Raw genomic sequence first — 13,515 nt, forward strand, 5'->3', positions numbered from 1 at the left:
GTGTTAGTGGGTAGAGTACAGCGCTGGGGCTTCCAGGAGTTAGAGACCATGAAGTTGCCCAACAGCGTGGGGACAGATCAGTAAAATGTGCTCCACATGTATGCATAGATTGTTGCATAGAGGGAAGGGGGTGGAAAGGAAGGAGCGAGCAGTACATAGAGCAACACAAGCACATCGCCAAACCCTATGTTGATTGAAAAAAGAAAAGAAGAATCAGAACCGACTGAGGGCACAATGCCGCTTAAGTACGTTTTCTAAAACAGAAAGCAATGCTCTCTGCTTCTCATGAACACACACACAAAGAAAGTTACAAAGGCATTTGGAAAGACATATAGTAAATACACCAGACACAGGAGGGGGATAAGGCCGGGGACCAGGAGCAAAGAGAGAATAGAATAGAATAGAATTAAAATAAAATAAAATAAAGTAGTAACAGAGAGGTTGAAACAGAGAACTATAGTGTTTGTATGCTATGTAATTAGGCGTACGATCAGCTCAGTTCTATGCATCTAAAAAATCATCATGATCACAACTTGAAATTGAAAGAGTTACAACTTCTAGAAAGATGACTTTGGGAACTTTTCCACCAGCAAGAGTCAACTCTTCCTAACAGTGTCTTCTCCCTGGTTCTGTTGGGGCAGGCAGACCTCAGGCTGCAGGAGCTCCTGAGGGCGGGAACCAGGGTGAGAACAGGAGATGGAGAGAAGTGCCTCTATTCCCTTCTACTGGCCAGTTTCCTTGACATTTCCCCTCACCTGTGAACAACCTGCCTCACTCTTTGTTGTCTCCTGCTGGATAACCCGAGACTCCAAGCATAAAATAACAAGATGCCAACCAAGCCATCGTCCCCCCGGGACTGCACTAGGTGTGACCGTCCTGCTTGAATACAGGCTTTTGAACCTTGGGTCTTCATGTCATCCTTTGGATTCCCTTGGATATGTTGATATCTGTCGATTGCCCGCTTCTCCTCCTGCTCTTCCTCCCCCTCATTCTTTATTATCTATCTGACTATCAACAGGAAACACTGCAAGTTCCTACAAATTTCCAGGGCTTCCTTGACAGCTAAAGGCAGGTGATAGGTTCCCTGCCCCTGCAAGAGCTTCTAACTTTTTTAGGAGAATAAGAACTACATGAAAAGCTGCAAAGCAGCGCATGCACCTGTGCAGAGTATGAAATGGGAGCAATGATGCCTACGTCTTAGGGCAGCTAGAGCCTCCTTGGATAGTCCTGGAGAGATCTGTCCGCTCACCACCTCCTAACCATGCAGGCACTCAGTCCAGAGCTCCAGGAAGGTTCAATAGTCAGTAAGAAATGTCACAGGTCCAGGTGGTAATGGATCCTTTCAATGGTACCAGAATCCTGCCCCCTTGAGCACTCAGTTGCTAGCATTTTTGCAGAGCTGGAAGCTAAAAGGAATGCTGTAATTATCAGGTCTAAGAGGGGGTGAGTTTAGGAAGGGCTTCAGACATGATGTCTTGGCACTGGCCCAGAACTCAATACTTATCCCCAAGAAATCAAACTCGCTCTGACGGAAAGGTATGCGGGATGAACAGGACCGTGGATGTCAAGTTCTCAGGAAACCCTGATGCATCTGTTACCCAAGTATTACCCCAGCACAGCTAAGGGGTCCCGTCTTCCCAGGCCTAGCTCCATGCAGGGGCCAAGGAGCCACAGTGAAACAGGGAGGTGGTTTTAACTTTAGTCTCAGACCGTCATTCTTGACTTGATACAGGAGCACGTCGGGGTGAGAGAATGGCCGTGTCCCAGGTCTCAGCTGAGCCCCTGGGACATGCCCCACCGAGTGTGGGTCCTTGGCTTCGAGCTGGAAAGAACTCAAGAGTGAGCCACAGGTAAGTAAAAGCAGATTTATTCGGAGAGATACATACTTCACAGACAGAGCGCAGGCGGTTTCAGCAGACGAGAGAAAGGCCGCCAGGTGAGGGGCTGTTCATTTTTATGGGCTCAGTAACTTCATATGCTAACAAGTGGGAGAATTATTCCAACTACTTTGGGGAAGGGATGGGGATTCCCAGGAACTGGGCTCCATCCACTTTTTGACCTTTTGTGGTCAGCCTCGGAACCGCCTTGGTGCCTGTGGGAGTGCCATTTACCATGTTAATGTGTTACAGTGAGTGTGCAATGAAGCTCAAGGTCTACTGGAAGTCCATCTTGGGCCTCAAGGTCCGTTGGGAGTTGCATTTTCTGCCATTTTGGTGTGAATTGCTTGTCATTCCTTGAATGGCTGTGCCCTGTCCCCTGTCCCCTGTCCCCTTCCTTCCTGTCTCAGATTGAATCCTCTCTTGTTTTTCCTGGAAGACTAGAACCGTATTGCTATTCAGGAGGTGTTTCGAACTAACAATTCAGGCATCCTTATTTGATCAGGCAATGCCTGGCTTTCAGTACCAGGTAGCTTATATATTTTAGGACCCTGATTTGTTCCTTACTTATCTGAGCTGTTGCTGAACATATCTGAGTAAGGCCTAGATTCTTATTTTAAACCAATAAAAACAAAAAAGACCTGCATTTGCCCCCTGCAAACACATACTCCTATCATGCTCGGCAAAGAACTTCCTGCTCAGTATTAGATGACAACAACAAAAAAGGTGGGTCCTGGGATGGAGGGGTCAGGGAGTGATGAGAGGGGTCCAGTTAGAAATAATGAAAGGTCAGGAAGAAGTATTGTAAGGACAACTTCTCATGACAATAGTGTCGTAGCCAAACCACGGGTGGCCTTGGAGAAGCGGGCAAATTACAAAGGCAACTGATGAGAAAGAAATGGGTGAAAAGCTGCATTTTCAGGAGGCAGATGACATTTAAAATCCAGGATCTTCCCATACCAGGGGTGGGGGAGCCAGTTTGTGAATTAAAAAACAAAAGGTTTACATTAGTTCAGAATCAACGTGAAGTTTTTCCTGCCGGTCATATTTTGCTTATTTTAATTTTCAGTGGTAAGGAATACTCTCTCTGGATAAGGTTTAGCCGGATTTTGTAATAATTCTCTCACCACCACCCCACAAAAATTGTGCTAAATGAAACTTGGAGGCAGCTCCAATCATCTTTGACAATTAAACGCGGAGAGCTTTTTAATATTTACCTAAAGGGATGTCTAAAACAGTTTAGAGTACCTAGGATTTAATCTAACAGGTATCTTGCTATTTGGTCCCAAAGCTACCAGATTCAGCTCTACTGAGAACAGGGGTCAGCAAGAGACACAGTGACATTGGCCCCTTCCTTGCTTCTAATGGCTTGGGGTGGGGTTTTCCCCCCATTTTAATGAAGAGTTTTGTTTTGTTTTTTTTTTAGTACAAATTCTTGTAAATATATGTAAAACAACAAAACAAGAAGAAAGAAAGAGCTGATCAGAAGCAGATGAGGGAAGTTAATTCATATTGAAATGAAGTATTACACAATCAACTCCCAGAATAAAAACACTTCTATCTCTGATCACAAGGTGGCAACAGTGCCCTACTCATGTAATACAGATGCCATCAATGCTCTGAGAATTTGTGCATACTCATTAAAACAGCGAGAGTGTACACTGCAGACGTGTGACACCTTTTCCCTGTTCAGATCTTTTTTTTCAGTGCAATTGAATTGTATGACTATTTACTGAGTGCTCCTCTGAGAGAAGTCCAAAGATTCCTGGTTTCAATACAGACCTTCCAGGATGACTTCAACACATAGTCTAGGCTTCCAGAGCAAGATGGAAACTTGAGTGCATCCTTGGCATCGTCTGGGGTCATACCGGCTTGGAGAGCTCCAGTAAGGCATGGTTTTGGAAGCTTTCCGGATGAGAAGTCTAAAATTGGCTCTTTGCACTACATTACCCCAAGTAGCAGGGGTTCTTCAAAGCCAGCTTTATTCTCTCCCGTTCTCACAGGGGGTCTGGCTTGAACCTGACCTCCCACCATCACACCACCCCCTACCCTGACCCTTCGGCAGTGGTGACTTCCCAGACTTGCACGTCTCTGTGACACTTTGAGACCTGGTTTGGGACTGCCAGTCCCTACCCATGTCCCTTACCACCAGCCGTGCTCTGTCCCTGGGCTGGCTCTTTCTGCTCCCAGCCTACTCACTGGATGGGGACACTGGCAATGCCAGCCTACTAGAAGCCCACCCACTGGCTGAAGCCAAGCCTTAATGCCATTTTTCTTTAAGAAGTGCATCCTAATATAAGGCAAGGAACTCGAGTCCATTTGAACAAATGCCAGACTAGAGTACCACGAAGAGTATGTATTTCTTTTAGTTTGATGAAAATTTGCATGTAGGTATTTTTTATTCATTCAAAACGTAATCCTTCATTCTTCTTCCCACTGAGAAGAAACAGTCCATTCTGCAGCCACCTTCCCACCAAGTTCATTCTCTGTCGCTGCTGTGTTCTTTGAACTGCTCCATGTCACCTCCATCAGAAAGTACTAGGTCCCCTTGTGATTTTCAGGGGCCAAACTGTCTCGGCTGGTAATCCAAATTTAGAAATTTACCAGCAGAATGCCCTCAGGCCAGTTACCTATCCTAGCCAACACAGCACCAACTCAGAAGGTTCTGAGTTCACGTGTGCAAAGCACGTGGCACAAGTCCAAGGGCAAAACAAGTGCTCAGTGAACCTTTACCTTTTCATTGTCAAGGTGGAGATTGTTAAAGACTTAAAAGTCACTTTAAAAAAAAAAAAAACTAGTACTCTCTTGATTAATTCAAGTAGACCATTGCCACCTGACTAGAGTTTATGCTCCTATAAAGCACGTTATGAATCTTTACTACCCACAATTACTTCAGAGACAGAAATGAAGTGGCAGAAGTTGTCCGCGCTTGGAAACCTCACTTATCTAGGTGGACAACTTGTATTTGGTGTCCAACTAACCTGGCCTAGTGACGACCTAGTAGGTTCACTTGGCAGACGGTTTACTGAGCAATGAAAATAAGCAAAAAGTATTTTGAGATTTTTTTTAACCCTTCTATTATATAATTTGACTGCCTCTGTGAATCATCATTTTTTTACCTAAGGTTAATTTTTATGATGAATAAAAAATAATACGAATATAAAGATCTCTTTAACATGAATATTAACTAAGCATCGTACTTCTTACATAAAAGTACTGCAGAGGCTTCTTTATTTATGTATTTATTTTACAATATCATATTTTTTTAAATTGAAGTACAGATGCTGTACAATATTATAGGTTACGGGTATACAATGTAGTAATTCACAACTTTTCGTTTATGATATATTGGCTGTAGTCCCCATGCTGCACAGCACATCCTTGTAGCTCGTTTTATACCTGAGAGTTTGTACCTCTTAATCCTCCACCTCCATCCTGCCCCTCCCTCTTCACTGGAGATTTTTAGTATATGGTTTCTGGGCCAGCCCACTAAGACTCCTTCATGAAGATTACCCCAGTGGCAAGTGTCTCTCCTGCCTTTTTCCAGTTGCTGCTTCCACCTGTCTGAGGTCAAAGTAGCCTGGGTAGGACATGGCTTTCCACCCACTGACCCTCTCCCTGCTGAGCCCGCGCAGATGCTCTCAAGGGTCCTGGCCGCCCATAAGGTGCCCTCTGTAAATCTTACCTTAATCACATCCGCAAAGTCCCTTTCACCGCGTCATGCAACACTCACAGATTTCAGGGTTTGGGAGCTGGGTATCTCTGGGGGTCATTATTCTGCCACATAGATTGAGATAATGAGGAGTCAGGAATCGGGCCAGACAGCCTGGGCTCCACCTACTAATTGTGCAAGCTACTCACATTCTGTTTGCCTCAGTTTTCCTCATTTGTTGAATGAGGATGGTAATGGTACCTCCCTCGTAGAGTTGTGAGGATTAAGTGAGTTAATATATGTGAAAAATCTTAGGACTTGTACACCAAAAATGTCTTAGAACAGGGCCTCGAACATATCCTACTAAACACCTGTCTGTGTGTCCTCTTGGCAGGCGGGCAGGCAGGCAGACTGACACACACACACCAGCATCACTTTCTCTTGCCTTCAGAGCCTCACCTTAGTTCCAGGCTCAAAGCCAGTGGGCTCTGGCTCTGAGCCCACACCGGCTAAGGCACCACATCTAAGATGCTCAGGGTCCCTCACTTCTCCCCATGGCAACGCATCCACAGAGCGTCGGGGAACTTGGTTCAGCTCTCGTCACATTAAACAAAAGGTCCTGCTGCCCTGGCCGTGGGCAACTGAGAGTGAGATCTTGGCCTGATTCCCACCCCCGCTCGTACTCCTGTGTTTGGCTTCCGGCCCAGTAGGTTCATTCCTTCCTTCTCTGGCTGCCTCTTGTCTGATACTAAAATCACCCACCAGGGACACTCCCTGCTTCCTTCCGTCTCTCTCGGGGCAGAACCGGACCCACAGTCCCTGCCGGCTCCCCGGGTCGCTCACGCCTCCCGAGGAAGCTGACCTCACTGAATCTTTGTGTGACGTGACCCAGGGATAATTAAGCAGAAACCACAGAGCTGTTGACTCAAAGAAGCAAAAAAGCCTTTGCCTTTGTGTAAAACTTCCGAGGTTCTGGCACTTCTTAACACATTTAAAAATCTCTCTCCTCATCGCTTATTCCCGAGTGCCCCTCTCCTCACCCCACTTGAGCGAGGGTCCTCAGCCCCCTGGTCACCACCGCAAGTGACAGCCAAAAGGATATTGGTTTATTTCACTGCATTCCCTTCCGTTTTCATCCAGCTCTGCAGGCTTTCTGCAAAAGTGACCTTACGAAACCTAACATTGATCTTCCTCATTTCAGCACAATACAGCACAGAACCAGGCCAGTCTGTGGTCTACCTGAATGATGACCAATATATTAAATTCAAGAGTTGGGGCGGGCATTTTTCAGACCTCATAAGGGATTCCCAGGGCACAGCTAGACCTTTGCCACTTTCCTAAACTATTCAAAAGGAAACAAAAAGAAACAGGAAACAAGAAGGGGGGGTAAGTTTCCTATAAATTTCAGCTGCTTCATTGGAATACCTCATTTTCATAGGCAACTTGCAAATTGTCCCAAAGTCAAATTTCACACTAAATTACTCAGCCTCGCCAAGACTTTCATGGGTGTGACTGAAAGCAAACTCTGGCCCCCATCAGTGCGGTAAAACCCAGCGCGAAGCCGTGTAAGGAGGTGATCGGCTCACTATGAGTCTCCGGGATGTGCTCTCAGTCTGCTTTTCTTTCCGCAGGAGGCCTGTGTTATGTTTTGTGGGGCACCACGTACAGCAAGACTGTTAGGCTTTTATGCTACTCCACTTGGGGAACATTTTTGCGGTGTCTGCAAGGCCCTTCAAAGCGTGCTCACCTAACCTGGCAACGTGCAAAGGAACTGAAACCCGGTTCTCTGCTGTACACTGACTGCTTTCCTCAAAAATGTGAGAACTTCTCTCTCAGGAGAAAACTGCAAGAAATCCCTTAAATCTCTCCGGTCCCAAACCAGGCAAATATTTCCTCAGTATCTATCCCTGGGCTGCTTGGTGGGGGGTGCTCAAGAAAGAATTGTTGGGTTGGAAACCCTCCAGGTACACATGGTGGTCACATGCCAAGCTGAGAGCTTGGGGCACCGTGACTACGACTTCATCATCTTTGTGTCTGTGAAGCATCTCAATAGAAATCACTCCACGAAAATTTCTGCCCAGTAGGGGTTTCAGGCTGTTTAGGTGGCAGAGCATGTTAATTTTAATTTTCTAAAAAAATCATATGTAAGTCAGAAACAAGACTGAGCCTCCTGCTTTTCAACCTTTTAGAACCAGTTCAGAGTCCATCTGAAGCACCCTTTTCATGCCTCAATTGCTCATGGCCAAGTTAAGGAAATAAAAATTGAAGATGGTGACTGATTTGAAAAAGGAGAGTTAGACCAAAAACAAAAACAAAAAAAAAAACTTAAAGGCTCTGGGCACACATGGTCCATGACTGCTAAATTAATCTGTAATTTGAGGTGAGACAAATATTAGGAGAAGTGGGAAGCCAAAATTATTTTCAGCTGGACAGGCAATTATAATAAAACTAAACCTATGCAATATGTATTTTATGTGCCTTTATCTACTATTAATTCCTAAGGAGGCACGTAGCACATTAGTTGGCACATAAACTTCATTACTGTGAATTCAAGGGCAGAAGCGATTGCCCAGAATTATGAAAAACAGGCCTCAGCGAGAACATATTAAAATAGGGAACAGATTTACATACGCACCCAACACTGATACAATGGGCTAGGAGCTCACTAAATACATTGATGAAGTGCTAATGGGACACGATCCAAGAAAATTAACTCTTTCATTCTTTTCTTCAATCAGCTTATACTCACTGAGTGTCTACTGTGGTTCAGGCACTGTGTTAGGCCTTATGAATACAGTTATAAAGATGACAGGCAGGTCCTAACTCTGATGGAGGTTGTGTGTGTGTGTGTGTGTGTGTAAGAGATGGGGGCAGGGAGAGGGAAGGAGTAGGGTGGGCCAAGGGAGAGTGACAGGCAATACAAATAAACAACTAAACCAGAAAGTTACAAACCATATAATTATAAGGGCTCTGGGATGGATTGAATGTTCGTCCGCCATGTCCATATCCTAACTTCCAGAACCTGTGAATGTGACCTCATTTCGAAAAAGGGTCTTTGCTGATGTAATCAAGTTAAATATCTTGAGATGACATCTTCCTGAAATACTGGGGAGGCAGGGGAGAGCCTAAATCCAATATCAAGTGTCACCATAAGAGACAGAAAAGTAGAGAAGAAGGTGATGTGAAGGTGGAGGCAGAGATTCGAGTTTTGCATCCAAAGAATAGCTTGAGAGAATAACTTTGTTATGTTACATCATGGTGTTTACTGTCATTTGTTCCAACAGCTTTAGGAAACTAATACAGGTTTTAAAGAAAACAAAAGGGGCAGATGGTGGCCATGCTGGAAGATCTCACGTGTTAAAAAACCTGCTCTTTGCAAGGAAGAAGTGATCAGGATCCAGGGGCATGCTCACAGGGACCATGCAGAGGTGTTCTTCCTTGGTTACCAGCTACAGTTTTGGCCATAAGTGGACATCTGCTTTTGTCGCCTACTAATATCTCTTCTCACTTCTTCTGATTAATAAAAATAACCCCTTTCCTCTGTGGACCCACATGTTGTTCATGTGGCTGACTCCATCCAGGTGTCCCACCAAATCTCATTCACATAAATAGACACAGAGCCACAGCCTCACCAATCAGAGAACCCCACCATCCAGACACAGTGATTGGCCCAGGAAGGGTCATGTGACCCAGGCCAGGCCAATCAGAGCCCTGTCTGGGAATTTTCCTCTGGAACTCTGAGAAGAGACTCCCTCTCTCCACTAGGGGGCTACACTGGTGGGATGCGATACTGAGACGGTGGTTTCCTGAAGCTGGCTTTTATTGAAATGACCCAGTAGCTTTCCTTCTTTCCTCTTTCTGTATAAGTTAGTTCTCAGTCTCTCTTGCTTATCAATGAAAGAGCTCTAACTAATTCGGTCCTGATGACTAAACCAGACCACGTGTAGCACAGAGGGTTCTTTTGTCTTCCCTGGACAAGAGTCTAGAGGCAGACCTGCTTCTCAGAAGGGACCCTGCCCCCGCTCTGTGCCTCCTTAGCTGACTAAAGGGGCGGGGGTAGGTCTCCTGACTACTGTGAGGGAGAAGAAAGAAGCAATGAAAAGGAAAAGAGTCAAAAGAATCAAAGCCAAAAGAACTTCAAAGAGATATTGAACCCTCAAATGACTGATTTTCAACATCTTTGTTTACCCCTTTGAAAATGCAATTCCCTAACAATGTGCCCCAATTTTGTACTTGGCCCTAACCTCTATCAGTGTTTCACACTGTATCAATCTCGGTTATTTGGTGCAAAAACAGAATTGATTGTAGCTGATTCAAGTTGAGAATGAATTTATCAGAAGGCTGGAAAACTGGCTCAGAAAATGCCAAAGAACAAAAGGAGGATGACTCACCACCGACACCAGGCCCCTGCACCCGTGTGGGCTGAGGTCTCCGAAGCCAAAGACTGACGTCACTTGGCCCTGGGAGGGCAGCCCGCATCCCCGACCCTAAAGAAGTTTTCCCGCATCAAAACTCCAGGGGAGGACATATGATTGGTCAAGTCTAGGCCTTGTGACCACGTCAGGGGGACGCGGGGATGGAAGGTGTTTCCAGTGGGCTCTGCCTTCCACCGAGACTCCTATGGGGAAATTTCCTGGACAGAATTGAACAATATCTACTTTGTGTTCATGGGTTGAAGCAGAGGGGAAAAGCCTGGAGGTGGCCCCATAGTGAGTCGATTGTGTCACAACAGTGCCCTCTAGTGACACATTGACAGTAGGCTGAAAAACAAGGTATGCATTTACACAGCCCACTACAAAGTCCTGCTGAAACTGCCATGCTTAATTTCGTGATTTAGACCACGGCGCAAAGCAAGAGAAAATGCCAAGATGCAAATGCTATATTCAAATGTGGAAGCCCTAACCCCGGCGTGGTGGTAGCTGGAGGCGGGAACTTCAGCAGGTAATTAGGTCACGAGGGCGCAGTCCTTGTGGATGGGGTTAGTGCCCTCATAAGAGATGAGAAAGTGTAAGTGGAGGGGTGTTTTTGCACAGCGCGGTGACTATGCTTAATAATACTCGACTGCATGTTTGAAAGTTGCTGAGAGCACATCTTAAAAGCCCTCGTCCCAAGAAAAAATGATATCATCATGTATGGTGACAAATGTTAACTAGACTTATTGTGGTGATCATTTTGCAATACATACGAATTGGGAATCATTATGTTGCACGCCTGAAACTAATACAGTGTTATATGTCGTTATACCTCAGTTTTTTTAAAAAATCAGGTATGAGAAGGTTTTCTCTCTCTCTCTCTCTCTCTCTCTCTCTCTCTCTGCCACGTGAGGACACAGCAGGAAAGTGTCCTGCTACAAGACTGGGCGAGAGCTCACATCAGAACCCAGCCAAGCTGGCAGCTTGAGCTCGGGTTTCCCAGACTCCAGAGCTGTGGGAAATAAATGTGCACTGTTCAAGCCCCCCAAGGTATGGTATTTTGTAATGGCAGCCCCAGGTGACTGGGACAATCTCTTATCTCTGGCTTCTAGAGAACAGAAGCCTGATCTGTGTTCCTACCTCTTGCTGTGCATTTGCTGAAAATATATGTAACCGCATCTACTCCGGTCCTGGCACAGCCAGAGGGGCTGGCGCCCTCTGGTCAGGTCCCTCTTAACAAGAGATTTAATCTGAGATCTAAAGGGCAAGACGGAGCCCAGAAGGGCAGGTCCGGGCTGTGCTTGAGGAGCAGCAGGGAAGCCAGGTCGGGGCACACAGTGTGGAGTCTAGCGGTGCTGCGTGGAAGTGGAGATCTCCCTTCTTCTTGCACCCCCTTTTGAGGGTCAGGACAGTAACATAGTTATGTTAGAGTAGGCAGATAGCTAGATATGAGCAGAGAAAGGCGGGGCATGGGCCAAATGGCAGGAAACCATACATCTGTTGAACAACAGGGGTCCTTGGACCAGACAGAGGAAAGCAGGAACCTCAGGACTGATATGACATCACACGTTTTGGGGTGACAAGTGTTCTGGAGGCAGGCAAAGAAAGGTGGGAAAAGGCAGGAATCTCCAGTGTCTGAGTGTAACCTTTTGCTCATTATGCCCTCATTTCAATAAAATTAACCTTGCAGATTAGAAGTACCCATGATGCACTGACATCATGACACCTGAAACAGACTAAATAAGGGCAAACATCCCCCTTCCCTTCGGGAAGGTGGAGCCGGGATGAAAATCAGGGACAATGACCCCAAGCCCTTCCCTCCACCATGACTATTCCGCCCATTCATGTTTACATCCTGTGTAATCAACTTGCCAGAGAAACTCAGCACAGCTGCTCACCCGAGCCTGCCCGCTCTCCCCCTGAGAATGTACTATCCGTCCCTTAATAATTCCTCAGTTACTTTCTGGGCCTCTGTGTCTCTTCTCTGAATTCTTTCTGCAACAAGAACCTAATCTCCAGCAACAGGGGTGCAGACTCCAGCCTGACAACCAGAATTCGAATCCCAGTCCAGCCACTTAGTCATTGCTCCATTTCAGATTAGGCTTTTGACCTCTCTGTGCCTTGGTTCTTTCCTCTGTATTATGGGGATCATTGTCGCTCCTGCCTCCACAGGATTGGTGTAAAGATGGAAATCCTAAAGTGTGAACCTCCTGGAGAGGAGGTTCTCCGGTCAGCCATCATCAGTTTGGATTTAGTATTACTTTACCTCTTTAGAACTATTGTTCTTAAAAGAAACACCTCAAAAACATCTCCAGCGAAAGTGGAATTTGCAAATACAATACACAGCTCATGCTAAGCAGAGACCCTGTTGTGTCTTCAGTAGCTCAGATAGATTCTCTGGAGTAACTCAACTTTTGAAATGATAGATCTGAAACACAGTTTAGCGGGATCGGGTTCTTCATGACATCAATCCTAATTATCTGCTCCCTAGGGCCATAAGCGCCTTTTGTTTTCCTGTCACAGATTACAGACAATATCTTCCATTGCGTATTGTGCGAAATGCTCGAAAACTTCAGAGAAAGGTTGCAGCAGAGTGAAAGGAGAGCGCCGTGGGTGGAGAGACCAGCTTGTTTCTAAGTGATGTGGGGTTCATTGGCCCAGAGCGGAATCCCAAGGATGAATTGGAAAGTAGGAAGAATTTCCTCAGAGAAGGAGCAGATCTTCTTTCTGATGCTCTCAGAGCTTAGCCAGGGGGCTCATTAGAAGTTGCAGGGACGGGTCAAACCCTTGAGGAATCTTGGGAGATGCTGCAAAGACAATGTGTTTTAAACAAAGTAAAGAATGAAGAGGGGTTCAAAATCAGACACACACACACACACACACACACACACACACACACACACACACGAGGAAAAGGGAGAAGGAAGAGAAAGGAAAAGGGAGAGAAAACCCCAAACATTCTGGACAGGAGAAAGGCAGCTGGTGTTAAGTTATTCCAGGAATTTCTGACTAGGTTTTGTAACGTGGAGATGAAATTTAGGAGTTTCCAAAGAGAAAATGGGTGTGTACTTGTGGCCCCATTCTCTTTCCATCTTTCTCTGGGAGGAAAGGAAGGCGTTTTCACCTCCTCCCACTCTTTCTTCCATCTTTCTGTGCAGTCAGCACCTGCTGTGTGAAACCGGTTTGTTGGCGAAGGGGTGGAAGGAGCAGGGTCACCTCCACAAAGTCCCACTGTCATAGGGAAGAACCCATTGTAATAGAGAACAAATCTGACTCCATATTGGATCTGTTTCTTTTACTTTAGCCTTTGCATTCCATTGCTTTTGCTACAAATACTTCTGTTCAGCCCACAGAAACCATCTTAACCAGGCCTACAGTGAATGGCCGCAGGAAAGAAGGAATTAACACATCCCCTCTGGAGTCCCGCCACCACCAGGAAATATTTGCAACAACGTTGCTTTTTCAGTTTATCTCTTCACCTCCCCCTCTTTGTTCTACAAAAGAAACTAGTATCCAAAACTCAGGCAAGATGGTTCTTTGGGACACCAGTCCACCATTGTCTTGGTCTGCTGGC

Source organism: Camelus dromedarius, chromosome 4 (assembly GCF_036321535.1).
Source record: "Camelus dromedarius isolate mCamDro1 chromosome 4, mCamDro1.pat, whole genome shotgun sequence".
In the NCBI taxonomy this organism is placed as follows: Eukaryota; Metazoa; Chordata; class Mammalia; order Artiodactyla; family Camelidae; genus Camelus; species Camelus dromedarius.